The following is a 12,957-nucleotide window of genomic DNA, read 5'->3' as shown; positions in this document are numbered from 1 at the left end:
TTAGGCCGAGGGTGAGGGCTTGAGGTAGGGTTAGGACTTGGGTAAGGTTAGGGCTGGAGTTAAGGTTGGGGCTAGGGATTAGGGTTGGGGCTAGGGTTACGGCTGGGGTCAGGGTTAGAGCTAGGGTTAGGGCTGGAGTTAGGGTTAGGGCTACGGTTGGGACAAGGGTTAGGGCTGGGGTTAGGGTTGGGGCTAGGGTTAGAGCTAGGGTTAGGGTTGGGGCTAGGGTTGGGGCTAGGGCTGGGGCATACAGTAAACTCCATTACTCAAAACAACTTTGCAGATTCACGGATTATCAAAAAAGCAGTCTGTCTTATCCGACCCGGACATTCGGACAGCGGTCGTATTGCAAAAAATCCAATACGTATTCAATCTAGGACCACATATGAAAGTGGCCCAAGTCAGATTTGAAAAAAATCTGAACTGAGCCCTTCAGACTGTCTTGAAAATCAGATACAGGTCGCATAAAAAATCGAAATTGAGCTGTAGTATGACTGTAACCAAAGTGTCTGGGGAGAGGGAGGTCTTGGCTTCCTTGATTAGGCTGTGGCCTTCTAAACCCCGAATCAGTGAAAGAAAATGGATAGATGAGTGATTTAAATCAAATGGTGAGTGACAGAACGCTGAGGGGATAAAGCTTGGGAGGTCGCTAATGGTATTGATCCCATAAAAAGGAGGGCGTCCCGAGCTCATACGCTGATATTTATTAGCCTCTCGACAGCCTGCATGAGGCAAACACTCAGCAGCTTCCGCGTTCGAACAGACATCCCATGAGCTCGCCGGCTAGAAAGCAAAATGGGGGGTAGGGCGGCTGTGGGTGGGGGGCATAAAGCGCTGTGTTGAGTGCTTGGAACACGGCGAGCTATTCCCTTTCCTTCTCCATCCACTCGGGTATGCGGCGCAAACACAAGCGCTGGGCGCTTTGGCAAACACTAGCGAGGAGGCTTGTGGGGAGATAAACATTGAGCATTGCACACCCACACACAGACTACGTCACCTTTAGACAAAAACAAGACAAGGTGTCATGGGTTCATTCAAATGGAATCATATCTTGCCAGTTATTCACTATAACTGCCATCTTTCACAAAAAAACAGAACAAGTACAAGCAATCCACAGAGAAAAACAGTACACTCTGGAACAGACGAATAGATGCACATAATGTACAAGGCATGTCATACGATTACTTTTACTGTTGCCAGTTACTAATGACAACCACTTCATGACTAGAAAAACTTCACCAACGTAAAGGAGCATAATCTGTAACAAATTAACACATGCCCTCACAACACCATTACTGCAATACAGTTTTTCCTTGCCAATAACCTTGCGCATAGACATAAACAAAATGCTGGTAAAATTTTTTTGACAATTCTTTTTAATCATACTTTGCTACCTGACTTTATTTATTTATTTAGCTGGGACTCCATAGCTGTTTTTTCTGTAGCACATGATGATAAAAATAAAAATATTTTTTTTTTGACAATTTTTTTTAATCATGACTTTATTTATTTATTTATTTATTTATTTTGCTGGGACTCCAAAGCTGTTTTTTCTGTAGCACATGATGATAAAAATAAAAATAAAAATAAAAATAAAAATAAAAATAAAAATAAAAATAAAAATAAAACTTTACTCATATTCATACATTACAGGTGACATGGATTTTTCTTCATGAGAGCACACGGTGAAATCCATATCGTGCAAGCTTTTATTGGTCAAACTCAAAAACAAAACCTGAAAATATCTCAAAAAACTAATGTGCTCGAAGAAAAAACAATTTTTAAATAAGCACCAACACTACATTAAAGAACATATAAAGTCCACTGTGGATAAAATTTGCTGTTGACCAAAGAAGAAACAATCCACAGATTTGGACATACGTGCACACAATTACTGAGTGATTGTTCCTAAACAGTTATACACCATCTTGCACAATCTAAATAAACACTATGACATGTGAAAAAGACATATGAAAAAAAAAGCTAACCTTGCCAGTTTCACAAAGCAACATGAAATTTAATTGCACAATCTATGATACTACTATGATAATACTCAAGAAGTCGGCCATTTTGGTTTGAAGCAACTATTTGGGTGTCCTTTCTTCAAAGTATTTTACTTGGACTTGCCTTTTCTGGAGCATGGAGAGTGTGTCAGCCTGCAATGAGGCTGTTAGGTAGAATACAGGAAGAACGCAAAAAAGCCATTTGGAGCTAATCAACACCGTTTGATAGTCTGCAGGGATGTGGGACATGATTGCTTTTCTTTGTTGTCCACCAGGTTTTAAGCAGGGACTCGCGGGAGACTAATTGATTCCCAGAGTAGGGCTCATTGGCTTGCACAAGCACAATAATAAATACATTTATCTTCTGTCAGCAGCCTCGGTGGGAAACCCCATCGCAAGAGAGGCGAAATGAGAAATTCAACTTCATCTTTGCGGTCTTTTGGAATTAATTCTCGCTTTTACATCCTGTGGTTAACGTCACCCAACTGCCCAACACACAAACATTAAAATTAGTAGTACTGTAATTCGACAATCATTTCTCAAATGAGTCAAACCTTTAAAGAACCTTGTAAATGGCCAAATTAAAGGAAAATGGCAAATACCCTGTGCCTTTTCAACTATGTCTTCCTTAGACTTTTCTTTGGAGTCTGACTGTCTGGCTTCTGGGGCTAAAATTAGCAAAAATAATTCTGAGTGGTTTCTATGTTATGGTGAGTAATCAACCTTTGTCACCAGGCTCTGCCCACATTCGATGGCAACTTGGTCACAATCAGACAAAATCTCGAGAACAACCAAAATGGAAGACTTCATGTTCATTTTATAGCAAGACTTCTCGAGATTCTTTTCTAGATCAATATGATAGACATGCCTACCAAATTTTATGTTGCAATGGGAAGCTGGCTTGGGGGGTGAATTTTCCCCAAATCATTACAAGGGTTAGATGTGTTATAATGAGTCATTACACCTGGATGCCATGTTCCATAACCAAAACCTTCTGCTTTTTAACATCATACATTTCTCTACCTCAAATGAGGTAAAACTCAAACAAAATCTGTCGGCCAAGTTGGTCTCTGAAGGATATAAATAACCAAATAACTGCTTGGAAGGAAAATGGCAGACGTCTCAGGCATAGTTTTTGCGAGTCTACTCATTATAGACATTGCGGTTAAATATCATGACTACTAAATGTTATATTGGTAAGAAAAATTGTATTCAGGTTGATTAAAAATCCATGAGCCCATGTAAATGATACTTTCCTCAATTTTGAATCACTAATCTGTCAAGTATGTGAGGTTCAAATTCATTAGCTATTAGACAACATTTCTAAGGCTCAGCCTTTGAGAAACCCCAGGGAATTCTCAAAATGACCCCCAAATTATTGCTTCAAACCAAAAAGGCTGACTTGTGTTTTTTTCACGCATGGCTTCTTTTTTGGTGGTCTTGTTTTGTGCCTACTCATGGCAGACATACCTACTAAATTTAACGCAGCCAAGAGAAACGGACTTTTTGTGTTTTACGGCAAATTTGGTAGCAATCTGACAAAATCTGGCCTACAAAGTCATTACCAATGGAAATGGCCAACGTCAGCTTAAAACGTCTGCCACTGATTGTTAGACTAAGTCAACCAATGGTGGAAAGTCAGATAATGACATCCTTCCACAGTGTCACATCCCAGCAGGTCATAATGACCTGTCATCATCATCACAGATCAAGCACGCCTGCTTCATTCTCTCATCACTGAGTCAATTCACTCTTGGCTTTTTCCAGCAATGGTATCATCCATCTGAAATGTCAGCCACTCACTCCCCTAGGTGCTCCTCGGACCTTCCCTAATTGTTCTAGGTTGTATTTCTATGACACAGAGCAAACGCTGCAGGTGTTCACATTTATATGGAAAAATTGTCTGATTGGGGATTCGAAGGATTTCCCGGTTTAATCTGCACCACGGCCAAGATTGTAACTAAATCTGCTCAGAGAGTAAATCAATTTTCCCCACTGGAATCAGCTGAAATGCTCCCAAAAGCTATCACAATATTTTTGCTACTTGTTGTTGATTAAAAAAACAAACGCTTTAGTATACCTAATGTATATCGTTGCCCACCAACAGAACATATACTACCAAAATAATGTTAAACTGCTAATTTAATATGCAAAAAATGGATATACACTGTCATTGATAAAAAATAATACAAAGTCATCCAGTTGCCAGTCACTTGCATTGACTGGCCACTAGCTGCCACCAGCTAATATTTTATTTACAAATACCTATGCCAACTAAAAAATGTGGTAGGATTGAAGCTAACAAACCATATGGCTTCAGCTGAACATCAGTTACTTTTTTACATGCTGCACAAATCCATACATTCCACCAAGCTCCCTTCGCTCTTTAAGTTCACACCTTCTCGTCATGCTTTCAGTAAATAGTCAGCTAGTTGTAGGGCTTTCTCCTATCGTGCCCCTTATGGAATCGTCTCTCATTGGATGTTTGAGAAGCAAACTCCACTGCAGTTTTAAAATGCCATCTTGAAACCTTTTTACTCAATAGTAATAGTGTTTAATTACCGTAATTTTCGGACTATAAGTCGCGGGTTTTTTTCATAGTTTGGGTGGGGGGGCGACTTATACTCAGGAGCGATTTATATACATATATATGGGGTTTTTTCACTTTTTTGGGCATTTTATGGCTGGTGCGACTTATACTCCGGTGCGACTTATAGTCCGAAAATTACGGTAATATTATTTTTGAGTTTTATTATTATTTTTAATTGCTCTGTTTTTTTCCCCACTTTATTTCATGTGGCATATCCAAAGTGACGACTCGTAACTCAAAAATGTGTAAATTGGAGTTATTGTGGTCAAGGCACCAGTATATATCAAATGAGCAGTTGTAGTGATGCTGTCATTGTATTTCCACGTAAAGATAACAAAATGGAAATGGTTTCCATTACGCTATTGCAACTGCGCGTTGAATTATGGATGGAAATGAATTAAATACTTGGAGCTAAAGGTGGTACTAATCATTCATCCCCCCCCCCCACCGTTTTCATTATCTTATTATGGTTTATATGAATAATTGAGAATGTAATAATGCCACTGTCACCGAGAACACGATCACATCACTACTTATTCACTCTAAATAAAAATGTTTTAATCAGCTGGTCCACCTTCTGTTCTACATTAGCCTGGTGTTGAACCACACTCTTAATTTTGTTCTAAATTTTCATTATGTTTGCATCATCCATATTGATGCAACCTCATAAAAATGCATTTATTTTATGGTTTCATGTTGTGGTGCTTAACGTGCATTATAAATAAATGATGCAGGCACGTTATATTTATAGGAAAAAAAATGCAAATATATGTGTTTGTATAAACTGCCCATGATAACTTATTGTTGCGCGTCTTTAGTGACGCCCTACAAAAGTATTGTTGAACTTATCAACATACAAAATGTACAGCTAATCAGGGAGGGAGGTTTTGTTTTTCATCATATGAATGCTTATTATTTGGGAAATCTTTGAATTTTGGGCATCATGAGGGAAGAAATGATTGCATGGCATAGTATCTCAAGAAGCCATACTTAACAAGACAAAACAGGTCTGCCATTTTACTAGGTTGAAGCATCCATTTGTAGGTCATTTGGCTTTGTGGTGCCCAACAGGAATAAAATACGTCGGCAGGCGAAGCACTTTGCTGTAAAAAGGTCTTTAAAAACAAATTTGACTTGACTAAAATAAATAAATCAGCCCCCAAAGTGACTTTTACTCAACAACAGGAATTTTGGTCGGCCTACATAAAAGTCTCAGGAAAAGAAAAGACAGGAAATATATAAAACATAATAAACAATACTGTAGTAAATCAAATGATAATAATAATGTTACAGGTGGCACGGTGACGCACTGGTTAGCATATCCGCCTCACAGTTCAGAGGGAGCCGGTTCGATTCCACCTCCGGCCCTCCCTGTGTGGAGTTTGCATGTTCTCCCTGTGCCTGCGTGGGTTTTCTCCGGGCACTCTGGTTTCCTCCCACATCCCAAAATCATGCTTCGTAGGCCGATTTAATAACACACCAAATTGTCCTTAGGTGTGAGTACGAGTGCTGATGGTTGTTCGTCTCTGTGTGCCCTGCGATTGGCTGGCAACCGGTTCAGCGTGCCCCACGCCTACTACTCGATGATGGCGGGGAAAGGCTCCAGGACGCTCGCGACCCCCGTGGGGACAAGCGATACAGATAATGGATGGATGGATGGATGGATAATGTTACAATCAAACAACTAAATAGACTTTTTTTTCATTGGCAAAGCAGCTATTTTGGGGTCATTTATATAGGTCTTTTCCAGGGGTCTTTCGAAGACAGGGCTATTTTGGAGAATTTTTCTGATTGTTATCAAATTTCACCATTGTATACCCGACAGATGGGTGAGGTGTGATAGTCAACAACATCCATCAGGGCGGTCCTGCACAGTGCACACCCACTGCACACCCACTGTTTGACGTGGGATAACGCTCAAAAAGATTTTCCCGTTAGAGTCACACACACGCACGCACGCACGCACGCACACACACACACGCCCTTTTCAAGCACTCCAGTGCACAGCTAAATAATTGATTGAGCGTTTTTTCCTGCGGGAAGCGAAGTAGGCCAACATGTCTGCTGGTGCGTTCAAAGACTGTCTGTCTGCCAGCACATTCGAAATGTTGCTTCTTTTCATCAACTTGAATCAGGTACTGAGAAAAGGTCAACTTTCTAGCAGGAAATATTTGACCGCTTTTGATATCATCTGGTTTTTACCAGCAAAAGTGGCTACCATTTGGTTATCGTAACCTTTAAGGATAGATTGCTAGAAATAAAATTAAACGCAAGCTGTGACGTGTGAAAAGTATCTACACGGGACTAGTGGGGGGAATACGAGAAGTCGATCTGTGAATTTAGCCTCTGTGTTGCTGGCGATCATCAACAACAAAAACAACAATGTAACTAGAGGGAGAGCAACCAAGTCAAACGTTTCAGAAGCTCCTGGCTTGGATCAAATGTGATCAACGTGTCAGTAGCTTGCTGCTAATTATCCCATCAGCGAGTGACAAGATGGCAGCTGTCAGCCATCAATGTGGGACACGGGAGAATGAGGAGGGGTTTTGGAGGGAGGGGGTTTCCATCTTGAGGGTCTGTGACAGAAAGCATTCATGCTTCGTCCTCACATCTGGACTTGTCTCGGCTGAGTGGATTTCCCTTTATTTCCATTAATTAAGCCACTCACATTTGTTCATTCAGTTCTGTGTTGTGTTCAGGTGCAATCAAGGGAATTGAAATATTTAATTGGTGCTACGTGACTCGTTTGGGTTTCCATAGTGGCCTTTATGTAGGCGTTCTCAATGCAACTGTAGAAGTGGCAATTGAAGAAGTGAGAAAACTTTGCTGTTGAATGTCTCCACAGGCGGAAAGCACAGTTGGGAGTGCGGAGGCTGAAATGCCTGCCGTGACGAACACAAGTACGAGAACCACATAAGACACAAGTGGGAGGAGCTGGAAGAGTTAGCAGAGACACGTGAAGAAAAGTGCAGCAAAGACTCCTAGTTGTTTCCCATTTTAGAAATGGCTACCACCTCTTGGAATCTTTTCTGTACACCAATTAATGCCACTAACTCTATACTATATCAGCCTCACCAATAGGCTGGCGCAACCCCAAACACGTGTTTGTGTTATCATTTCAGTTCAGGTCAGCGTAGACATTTACTGTGTCATAATGAATGCTCTTGCAGATCTCATCAGTGATTTATTAGAGAGGTTTGATACCACCATTTTTTGGTAATCCACGAGAGTAAAATTCAAGATGATATTGAGGATATGATACTGATCTAATATTTTGTGGAAATACACCAAATGTGACTGGTAAAGTTGACAAAAGCGTTATTTCTAATCAAGGCTTCATACAAAACATCAGAGTAATTATTCATTTCAAACTTGGAAGTATATTGAAAGAGTAGTCAAGTTAGATCATTTTACTTTTATATACTCAGTGACTTCAATTGAAATTGCCTGTAATTATATATTAAATAAATGCCACAATTTTACAAGTTCATCTGTCTACATTTTATAATACTCATTTAACTGTGGAAATTAGTTTTTGGAGAATAATACAATATAATGTACCGTACAAATGACTGAAGTATAAGTATCAACATTTTGATTTGAGAACCAATTTTAGAGCATAAAAATCTGGTTTCGGAGGTGCAGATACTTTGGTTTTGACTCACACGTCACTATTATTATTCATGCTAACCGACATTTTGAACAATAGAGTAACAAAATAATCCACGACACGTTTGGTCATATGCGTGCACCCATTGTACGTGTCATGATTGTTTATCTCACCAGTTAGATAACTGCCACCCTCCCCAATGGAAGCAAACAGCTTGACTGAACTAGTATTTAGCATAAATATGTAAGGCAGCATTTCATTACAAGCTGATGATTAATTTGATCCTATTACTGGTGCCAATGAATATTGATGAGTCTTAAAAATAGACCTAATCACGGAAGATGCATGGAAACTAGTGAAGGAAGCATTGGATGGGGATTAAATGAGCGGAATGATAGATTATCATCTTCACTGTGGAAATGGTACGAACCCACCGCAATTAAATGTGCAGTAAGGTAATTGGACCACTGCAACCATGTGACACGCATTACATATGCATGTTTATTATCGTCATTAAAATGTTAAAAACAGCATTTAATTATAGGTAATGTTTTTTCACTCAATTAAAAGAGGATTTCATTCGGTGGTTTTAGTTTATAGCCTTTTACTGGCTAATGGCAAGAGGTTGTGAGTTGGGATTTAAAAACACAGTCCTGAATTGAATACATTTTTAACTAATAATTGTGAGATACAAAGACATATATTTGAAAATTAAGAAAACAAATTTAGAACACAAAATGGTACCTTTAATTTTGATATTATCACAGAAACATCGAATAGATGGGTGAACAACCAAAAGGAAAAAGACACAACAAAGAATACCAAGGTGTGTTTTATAAAATTGTGTTTTTCCTTGATTTCTCAAAATATTGAAATTCTGCTTCCTGTCCATAATACGAAATTACGACATGACATTTTTTAAAATTATTCATTCACTGGTGATTTTGGGCCCGCTTGATTGTCCTGATCATTATAAGATTATTATTAAAATTATTTTCTGGTGTGATTATTATTTTTCAATATTTAAATTGTTATTTACTTACAGATAATCTTACTGTCAACAGTACATTTTAATCAAAGAAGGCTATTTTAATGCCGATTTTCTAAATGTTTCAAAATATTTTTTTCTCCACATCCACGTCTGCTAGTATGCTCTTTCCCCTCTTACTGAAGAGCTGGCATCCTTTGATGAGTTTTCGAGATGTTCCTGGTGTGTGAGAGAGGACTGTTTCTGGCGACCTCCCACAAGGAACCTTTTCCGTATTTATAGCTGAGCAAAACATCCCGTTGACTCATGTGTGATCCCAATGCAGGAACATCAAGAATTTATACGTCCCTTGCCCCATTGCGCTATTCATATACATAAATCATGTAGAAGCATATATTATGCAGTTTGCACTGATGATGAAGACGTCATTTCCACTCACTGAAATCAAATCACACATTTGTTGTGTTACAGTCACAAGACCAACTTCCTCCTTTTTACTTATTCTCATGCTACAATGATTGACAGTTGTTGAAAATGATAAATATTTTGGAGTGTGTGGCAATTAACAACAACGAGCCAATCTGAGTGTTTCTGTGAATTAGGGTACTCATCTTTGATTAGCTTTATCAACATTAGCACAATAGTGGAACAACATCTAGCCCAACAACTGTCTTCAAAACTGAACAAAAAATGAATCAATTACAGAAATATCTGAATATAATGTTAAGCCATATTTTTATTTGCTTATTTATTAGTCAGCGCATCACTTTATGGTGTATAACGGTTGTTGATCATGATGGCCACTTTGTCATTTGATTATGTCGGCCACTGTCATTTTATTGTATCCTTGCCTTTGCATCCAAAGTATCTCCATCCATCCATCCATCCATCCATCCATCCATCCATCCATCCATCCATCCATCCATCCATCCATCCATCCATCCATCCATCCATCCATCCATCCATCCATCCATCCATCCATCCATCCATCCATCCATCCATCCATCCATCCATCTTCTTCCGCTTATCCGGGGTCGGGTCGCGGGGGCAGCAGCTTCAGGAGGGACTCCCAGACTTCCCTCTCCCCAGCCACTTCATCCAGCTCATCCCGGGGGATCCCAAGGCGTTCCCAGGCCAGCTGAGAGACATAGTCTCTCCAGCGCGTCCTGGGTCGTCCCCGGGGTCTCCTACCGGTGGGACATGCCCGGAACACCTCCCCAGGGAGGCGTCCAGGAGGCATCCTGATGAGATGCCCGAGCCACCTCATCTGGCTCCTCTCAACGTGGAGGAGTAGCGACTCTACTCCGAGTCTCTCCCGGATGACCGAGCTTCTCACCCTATCTCTAAGGGAGAGCCCGGACATCCTGCGGAGAAAACTCATTTCAGCCGCTTGTATCTCTGTTAACATTTTGCCATACTCTGTGGCACAATTGACTGGATTGTAAAATAGATAAAACAACTGATATGAACTGAGCATGATTATATAGACATAAATGTTAAGTGTAGCTCGAGTGTTGTAGGGCGTGTGAAAGATACCCCGGGTTGGCGGAAGGCTCTCTCGGCTTGGCGTACTAACGGCGTTGATTTAAACCTCTATTTCCTGCTGGCAGACTCGAGTGCGCTCGACAAGCAGGAGTGGGCAACAAAAAGCTCCACAGTGGAATCCGTTAGGAGCCATTGACACTAAAACAACTTGCCAACTCTCACAACAAATTGCGCCTGTGGCCGAGGCACGCTAAAGAAAAACGCAAGCGACAACAGCAATCCGCTTCTTTCAATGATAGTCACTTTCTGTTGTGACTCATTGTTTCTCGATGTATCAGTTGTTATATAGTTGCTGATCCTTTATGCTTTGGCCTTTTGTTAAAGTTCATTGTGTCCTAAGCCTGATTCCATAATGCAGTGGTTGTCAACCGGTGGTCCACGGCTCATTCAATGTATTTTGAGAATCAGTTTCCCCTGACACACTGGTCATTTACAGTAAGATCATTTTTTAATGGACTTATTTTCATGACCATCTGTTGTCTGTGTAATTCCCCATCCTCTCAAGGAATATGACACCATGCCTGTCATTGCATCTGATTAGGAAACCTGCTTCATTGGGCTCATTTGGAATCATTTCTGGCCTTTATGGACTTCCTGTTCAAATTTCAGGGATGGGTTCTTCTGAATTTTTTGTGCATGCTGTTATGATCGCCATGTTCCCCTGATTGTAGTATGTCAATTAGTAGAATTAGGCTTTGGCTTTGAATTTTATTTTCACTGAAATGGTCATGAAACATTTTCAATGGTGAATTATCTTAAAGTGACAGTTTGTAGATTTGTTTTGTCATCTCATGGTGAACTAATGAATGCAACAATCTAAGATCAAAACACATGGCAGCACCATCACCAAACCCGCCTACTGCTCGTGTTGGAATAGGTTCCGGCACGCTCGCGACCCCCGTGGGGACAAGCGGTGCAGAAAATGGGTGGACGGGTGGAAGTGGTCTGCTTTGGGTTCACTCATCGTACAGACATGTTCTAAAAAAGCGACCGAACATTTTAACCACCAAAAACAGCCATGCACCGAAAGACAGCAACACAATGCAAAAAGGTTGTATGAAATCACTTTATTCTCAGAGTTTGCAGTGGTTCCACGTTTTTCTTATCTTTTATTTTTGCATGGTTTCCAGACTAAAATATCTGTCTTTAGAGGGCATGCAGGTGAGGCTAACACACCGACGCTTTGGGGATGGCGGGTAAACACACATAACAGGACACATCAAAAACGCTTTATAGTCATCACACACCACAGAGCATGCAGATGTCCATAAAGAAGAGGGAGGAGGGTGAGAAAACTTTGCAGTAGAAAAGACTTAAAATATGCACTTAAAATATACTTGTTTAAAATATGAAAATAAAAACAATCACCAGCTACCAAGAGGACAGGAACAGGACCAGCTAGAGACAACACAAAAGATTAGCATGCTAAGTTTAGCATCCGCAAGTACAGACGACAGAAAAGTACAAACATTGGACGTTTACATTCAAGTTACATCAAAGACTAGTTTTAGTATCAAGTGGCTGCTTTTACTATTAGGCCTACTTATTATGATGTTTACTGAGCGGAAGAAAAGAGTTTTGTTGAGTGGCAGTGGTCTGTTAGCCATGGAAAGCGTGAACATTTTATCAAACGAGATGAGAGCAAATTGGTCGGGGGCAGTATTCATAGCTTGCAAGAATTCGGCTGGAGTTGTAAACGACGACTATGTAGGATTTCAAGGCCCTTGAAGATGTTAGCGAGCTAGGCTAATGAGGCTAGTCGAAGAAGGCTAGCGAAGGTACAAGCGACAACACCTGAGATATGCAGGAAAAAAGTAAAAAAGAATGCTATGTAGGCGACTACTGCTATCTACTACTATAAGCGTCGTTCTTTGGTTTGACTTGATAACGTCATTTGCGAATGTGGAGTTCTGGTCGCTAATTTGCTGCTAGCACTCTGAATGGAGCCTAGCAGGGGCAGTTTACCAGCATGGATGCTACTCCAATATTCAATTTTGACATGATTTGGTGATTTTAGCTTACTGAAACTAGCATGAATATGCAAAATTCAAGGTACACCTGAAACACTTATCTTCTAACATCTACAATTTCTCACACAAAAGCCAAAATGTTGCTCAGATTCAATGCTAAAGTAATGGCACAAAGTTAGTTAAATTCTCTGATTTTTCTTTGCGGCAAACTGCAGAGTAGCTTTTGACTAACGAGGATAAGTTAGTGGAAT

The sequence above is a fragment of the Syngnathus acus genome, chromosome 10 (genome assembly GCF_901709675.1).
Source record: "Syngnathus acus chromosome 10, fSynAcu1.2, whole genome shotgun sequence".
Classification (NCBI taxonomy): domain Eukaryota; kingdom Metazoa; phylum Chordata; class Actinopteri; order Syngnathiformes; family Syngnathidae; genus Syngnathus; species Syngnathus acus.
Note: the sequence above shows the minus strand (reverse complement) of the source record.